Below are 7,853 nucleotides of genomic sequence, written 5' to 3' on the forward strand. Positions count from 1 at the left end.
CCTTGATCCCCATTTTCGGCCGACGATAGGGATGCTTTCATGTCATTTTTGGTCATTTTATATGTATAAGTAAAAAAAATTCAAACACTAAAAAACAATTTATCAGCTAATTAACATTAAGCAATAACATATAAAAAAATTATTAGGAATAAAATAATTATAGTAAATAAATTTTGATTTAATATCGTCGGTGTATTATAATAATTTAATAAATAAATAAATAAACTTTGATTAAAAAATTATTAAATTACAAACTATTATAATTTATTTACGACATCAAGGCTAAGTTATTCTTTCTGGTAAAGGAAGCAATAATTGAGGATTGAGTGTGTAATTCACTTATTTATAAATTAATATTAGAGTAAATTATAAATTTGATTTATCGGGAAAATTACAGTTTTATTCTTATAGTTTCAAAATTATAAAAAAGTCACTGTAGTTTATAAAATGTTTGGATTTTGTTCCTTTCTATAATGACCGCTAAATGTTTTATTAAATAATAAACATTTTCGTACTTTTTTTATCGACTTTTTGTCTTCTACACAATCAAAATAAATTTTATGATGTTGGTTCCTATGATTTTTGATTGGATAAAAAACAAAAAAATCGATAAAAGAATGAAAGTGTTTATCATTTAACAAAATTATTTAATGTTCGTTAAAATGAGGACAAAATCCAATGTTTTTACAAACCACGATGGTTATTATATGATTTTAAAACTGCAAGGATGAAAAATATTATTTTTGACAAACCATAAGAACCAAATTTGTAGTTTACTCCTAATATTATCATCTATACTATATTATAAAACATTTGATAAAAACTCTTAAAAATCATTTTTATGCATATTATTGATGCATATTATTTAAAATTTAACATTACAAATAATTTTACGTAAGTACAATTTATGAAAGCTCCATTTTTAAATTTGTGTAACTAACTGTAAATAAACATAATCAGATACAATATATACATCACATTTTAAATATATAAAATCTAAAATATAATTAAGATAATTATTGAGTTTTAACAAAATGTTTAACTATTATATTTATAAAAAATTATATTGTTCAACCAAAAATAAATTACTTTGTTATTAAATCTAAATTAAATTATCTATACTATATTATAAAGCATTTAGCTAAAACTTTTAAAAACAACTTTTTATGTATAAATTATTGTTTATTAATACATATTACTTAAAATTCAAGATTACAAGTAGGATGTGCATAAGTACATCTTATTAAAGCTTCATGTTTGATTCGTGTAACTAACTGCAGATAAACATAATCAAATACATGATAAACATCATTTTAAATATAAAAAATCTTAAATATAATTAAGATAATTATTGAATTCTAACAGATTAACTTAATTATTATCTTAAAGAAATTTAAGTTAGTTCGTTTTTAAACTTCAATTAAATCATAATAAGAAATTGAATTAAAAAAATTACATAAAAACGAAAACTTTTAAATAGTTAATTTGATACTAATATTGTCTATTTTTTTCAAAATTTTATAATATCTTCAAATTTATATTTCATTCAAAAACAAAAACATTTGCGTTTTCTCATAACCACATAAAATCGCATTATAACATCGATAGAACCAAAATATAAAACGTAACGTTAAAATCAAGATGTATCTCGCTGTATCGCGAATACCCTTCTAGTAATAAAAAAATTGAATTAAAGAAATTATCTAAAAAAAACAAGAACTGTTAAATAGTTAATTTGATACTAACTCGATATATTTTTTTTCAAAAATTTATAATATCTTCAAATTTATATTTCATTTAAAAATAAAAGCATTATCGTTCTCTCAAAACCACATAAAACCGTGTTATATCGATAGAAATAAAGAATAAACACTAAACATTAAAATCAAAATTTATCTTGATACATTGCATGAATATCTTATGGTATTTATAAACTCATTTATCACGACTTTAAAAGAACACCTCACTTTTCTATAATCCTCAATTATACCATTATTTCTTCGTGGGCCATGGTTTCCACGTTATGATTACAATTGGTTATCTATATAAGAACGCAAACTTTTATAACCAAATATATAATTAAAATTATAAATATTATTTATACTATATTATAAAATATTTGATAAAAACTCTTAAAAACCATTTTTTATGTATTAAGAATTGTTTATTGATACATATTACTTAAAATTTAAGATTACAAGTAAATTGTATGAATGTACAACTTATTAAAGTTCCAATTTGAATTCGTGTAACTAACTGCAGATAAACATGATCAAATACTGGATAAATATCTCAATTTAAATATAAAAAAATATAAAATATATTTAGGATGATCATTGAATTCTAACAAATAATTATTATCTTTATAAAAAAATATTATTAAATAAAAAATAAATGACTTCGTTATTAAATCTAAATTAAATTATAATAAAAAATTAAATTAAAAAAATTACATAAAGATCAAAAGCATTATCTTTTTTCAGTACCATATAAAATCATATTATAACATCGAAGGAAATAGAATAAAACGAAACATTAAAATCAAGATGTATCTCGTTGCATTGTGCAAGTACCCTTCTAGTATTTTTTTTAAAATGGTCAATGTGGGATGTACTTAAATTACATACAAACCACTTTTGTTGATAAAAAAAAAGGATGAGGCTGCTACAATGATAACATTAATTGTTAATTGGGATGGACGTTGTGCTAGAACACTTGTTATTACTTACAATAATCAGTTAACTTAAAGGACATTCACTAATATAAATTGGGTAATCGTTCTAATCGTCGTAATCGAGTAAGAGTGCAATATAGATAAGAGGTTCAACCTAAGTAAGCGTTGATCGAAAATGGTTGTTTATTAAGTGTTTTGTATCAGTATATTATAAAAAAAGTTACCGTAATAACCTTTTATATAATTAAATGTTAAATTAAAATGACGGAGCAACAAAAGGAAGGAGGGCATGAGAAAACATATTGGTCAACACCTTGGAACGATAAGAGGTCATGGTCAAGGGCGGACCTACCAAGAGGTAGGGGGGTCCTGTGCACTCGCTCGCTCGATTATCTCAAGAGGGGGGAAATGAGACGTTAAAGTGGTGCACCCGCTTAATTATAAGTGTGCCCTTTTTTGAAACCAAGGTTACATCAACAAATTGAATCTGGCAAGATGGTTGTCGTAGTCTGGTAAGGCGTATGTCTTTTCTTGGAGGTCTAAAAATGTTACGTAAACATCTGGTTTTTGTTCCCACTTTCCTAGAAAAAGAAAGACAAATTTCATGTTAGTCATTCACCATAAATTGATTAGTTATAATGTTTAAATTGGTTTGTTTTACGTTTTTGTATTTGAGTAATTACGTTTTGATTTCTGACCTATATTTAAATTGATGTTAATTTTTCTTAGCTTAATTTTAGTTTTCTCAACCTTAATTGTTGTTTTGCTGATGCTAGTTAGTTTAATCAACGAGAATCAAATCTTTAGAGTAGAGAAATTTTACGAAATCAATCCAAAAACCTGATTATGCCTCTCGAAGTCGGCCAAAAACGGAGAAACTTCTTTCGAAATCAACCAAAAAATTGAAATATTATCTCGAGTTCAACAAAAAAAAAAACAAAAAAAAACACTACAAAATAACCAAAAAACTTAAAAATTCTCTAGAAAGCATAATTCGGTGAAAACACATCAAACGGCTTTGTGGGCATTTGATCTAATTTAAAGGTGCATGCTCAGTAAAAATCCTGGGGCCACCACTGATCATGGTAACATTATCATATTTGACAGGACAAACGACTTTTACTCAATAAAAGGGTAAGTAGTTAGTAAACAGTCCCTTTGTGTGTCTAGAAAAAATGTAGAAGGTTGAAAAAAGGATATATATTGTGAGATGGTAAGAAGAGAGGGTTAAAGGAAGATTCATATGTGAATTATTGAAAAAATCCATTTGAAGATGCATATGTGAACCGCTATGAATAATCTATAACATCAACTCTTATATACATCTTCAAATAGATTATTCAAAAAAAATCATGGATTCACATACGAATCTTCCCTTCTTACTTTGTGACGATATATAATATTCTTATTTGAACCGACCCCTCAAAAAGTGTACAAGCACGTAACAAATGAGAATTTATCACTCAACCATGCAACACTCAAAATTTTATAAATGTCAATATTTAATACAATAAATTTGGGGTTGGAATATTTTCAAATTATGGGAAGATTTTTAGTTTTGGTGGATATTAATTTGAGATATTAATATTGTTTTTAAAATTTTGGAAGTAGAATAATTTATTTATGGAAGGGATTTAAAAATTTGACTTAAATTGTGAAGTAATGTGGTGGAGAGGGGCCTGTTGTGCCAATTCTTGAAAGATGAGAATGAAAGGGATTGGATTGTATTAAAGAAGATTACACCTCTTTCATAAGAACCCAAAATTTGATATATATTAAAGAGGGGGTCGGTTGAACCCTTTTGAGGGTTTTTATTGTCGACATTTTGGGAGGTTTTGGCCGTGGGAATCTCAGAAAACAGTGCAACGAGGAAGGATGTTGAAGTGCTCGAAGTTTGTCTTGTTTTTTCGACAGTGAGTCGTTTGGGGGGTAAGGTATGTATCCCCTATGAATCTCGAAATTAAACATACTGGGATGTCATGAATGGTGTAAGGTACTTCCAGATAAATTTTGAAGTCAAATGGACGGTCGAAAGACTGTCAATTCGACCAAAACACTTAAATCATCGTTTTCAGTAAAATCCAAAACTTTGAACGGGAATATCTCACTCAAATCTTAATGTTTTGGTGATTCTTGTTTCTAAAGGTTAGGCAGGTCCCTACCTAATGGAGTGGAGTTAAGAGATCTCGTCGGGGTTGTATGTCTTAATAAAATTGCATGACAAACTCTTATTTATATAGTCAATTTGTGTGTATTGTGGTTGCACATAAACCGTGAGCTATTTAGCTGACTATAATATACATCTTAGGAGCCGAAGGTTCTGGAATCGACAACGCAAGGGACTCGCTTAAGATTTCAACTTTTATTCAATTAGGTGTTTTTGTTAAGCGTTTGGATTTGGTTGAGTTGTTTTTAGTGACCAGGTATGGGACAAATTAACTTTTAAGACTTATTTAATTATGATGTTTAGACTTCCGCGGTAAACATTTTGGTTTTTATTATTGGAGTACTTAATGATGTATTTTGGATGACGTAACATTTCATTTGGCGAAATAAATGGGGGTGTTGGAAACCAAATAGTAACTATTGCATCTTTGCATCTATGTTGTGTTGATAATAAATGTAATAGGACAACACTTGAGAAAGATGTAATAACAGTGTGGATTTGTCGTCAGGTACGCGTATAGCAAGTGGCAACTCAATCATTGTAGCAGGTGGTTTATATCAAGTGACAAACTCTGTCATTGTAGCAGTGACTTGAATCAAGTGACGTCTTTGTCATTGTAGGGAGTCTGATCCAATTGTACCTTTTTGGAGCACTTGGGCTACCGCAAAAGGATTATGTTTAGTCTGAACTAGTGCCTACGTATAGATCCCACTAATCGAGATTAGCTTATGCAAATGTTGATTCGTATTTCATACTTTGTTCGGTTTAAGGTTACCCCACTAATACGACAACAATGCATGTAACTTTTTTCGTTATAACGAGACCATCAAAACTAGATATTGGTTTCATTTGTGTCAAATCCAACAAAAAAAGGTACATTTTGGCAAAATTAGATTTGATACTCCTTAATTTGGTAGTGTTAATTTAAGAGTAAATTTTATTTTCATTAAAAAACCAATTTATTTGTCATATTCACCACCACCGTCACGTCACGACAACCACACACCTCCAAATATCACAAATTCTTTAAATAGTTGAAAGTTAAGTATCACATTCCCATCCAATTAGGGTTGTTTGTTTATCTCTTAATAGTTTTATTAAAAAACAACATTTTAATTGTTAAGAGATATCTTGTTTGACAAAAAAAGTCTGCTTATTAATGTTCTAAAACCCTCTAAATGATTTTGTATCATGTGTCTCCCTTAACCATTCAATGCCTTAATTTAATTGTAAATAATTATCAAACAATTATATTTTATTTTGCACTATATCATGAAAGCCTCTTAATCATTCTCACCACTTGATCATTCTACACCAAACTATTCAACAATTGTTAAACAACCCTTTGTCAAACAAGAATCATCTTTTAACGATTCAGATACTGTTTTTTAATGAAACTATTAAGATGTAAACAAACAACATCTACATCTTAAGATGTATTATTTTGACCTATAAATATTTTATAACACCTACGGAAATCGAACTCAAAGACTCCTATTTCATGAAAAAACGACAATTAAATTCATAATTATCAGTGAAACGACTGGCCCATAAAGTTTGATTCGAGATAATTGTGTAAATTAATTTGTTATGGAATGATACATTATAGGTAACACATCACATTGAAGAGGGTCCGCCTTCATTTTCTTAATAAAAGCATTCGTGATTAAGATTTGTGCGTAACAAAGATGGCAATTATGGGTGGGTGTCCACGGCACGGGGACCGAGACCACTATTTTAAACTATATTTATCAGGGTCGGGTTGGATTTTTAGCTAACCGTTTGATTTGTAGATATGAAAATATTTTTAACTTTTAGCTCTTAAAAATGAGTGAAACATTATTTCAATCATCAAAAGTCGTGATCGAGTATTCTGTTTTACTTTATATAGAATAAAATAGATGTCAAACCCGACCGTCTTTATGAATAAGATATTATTTGAACGAAGAAAATGACAACTTTAACAATTACTTTAACAACCACATGAATTTGCTCGTTTTAATAATCATATAAATAAATACAAACTATTATATTTATAGGAATTGAAATCAAATTTATCGTCAAACGTCTGAATAAACTATGTTTTGATAATTTTTCAAGAGGCGTGATAAAAACACGTCTAATTAGGGATAAAATATATTAAAATACAACAAAATTTGTCTTAATTCCATTTTACTATGACGATGAACTTTTTTTTTACCTATTAATGTAACAAACGTTTAAGTTTGTCTATTTTACCGATTAGTGGATGACTAGAAGGGTACTCGAGCAATGCATCGAGACACTTCTCATGTTAAATGTTTTGTTTTTTTTATCTATATCGATATAATACGGTTTTATGTGGTTTTGATTTTTAAATAAAATATAAATTCTAAATATCATAAAATTTTAAAAAGAGTATATGATATTAGTATCAAATTAACTATTTAAAAACTCTTGTTTTGTATAGTTTCTTTAATTCAATCTTTTATTATAATTTAATTTTACGTAACGAAGTAATTTAATTTAGGTTTAATAATATAATTTTTTATAAAAATAGTAATTAAGTATTTTGTTATAACTCAATGATCATCTTAATTTTATTTTAGATATTTTATATTTAAAAATAAGAGTTTATCATATATTTGATTATGTTTATTTGTAGTTAGTTACACGAATTCGAACATGGAACTTTAATAAGTTATACTTATGCACAATCTACTTGTAATTTTGAATTTTAAAGTAATAAGCATCAATGAACAGTACTTTGTGCATAAAATATGATTTTTAAGAGTTTTTGTTAAATGCTTTATAATATAATACTAGTCGTGTACCTGCGCAATGCGGCGGGAGCCATGAATTTTAACGATTTTGAAGTTCCACTGGTTTTATAAGATAAGATTTAACGATGATATAGGTTAAACTTGGTCTTTACATATTAATACAATTTGAATAAATGAGAGTTATGGTTCCAATTACAGACTATCGATGAAAAAAATTGTATGACAGTTTAAAATCCAATATATTTAAAAT

The sequence above is a fragment of the Cynara cardunculus genome, assembly GCF_001531365.2.
Source record: "Cynara cardunculus var. scolymus isolate 2C chromosome LG 2, CcrdV1, whole genome shotgun sequence".
NCBI lineage: Eukaryota > Viridiplantae > Streptophyta > Magnoliopsida > Asterales > Asteraceae > Cynara > Cynara cardunculus.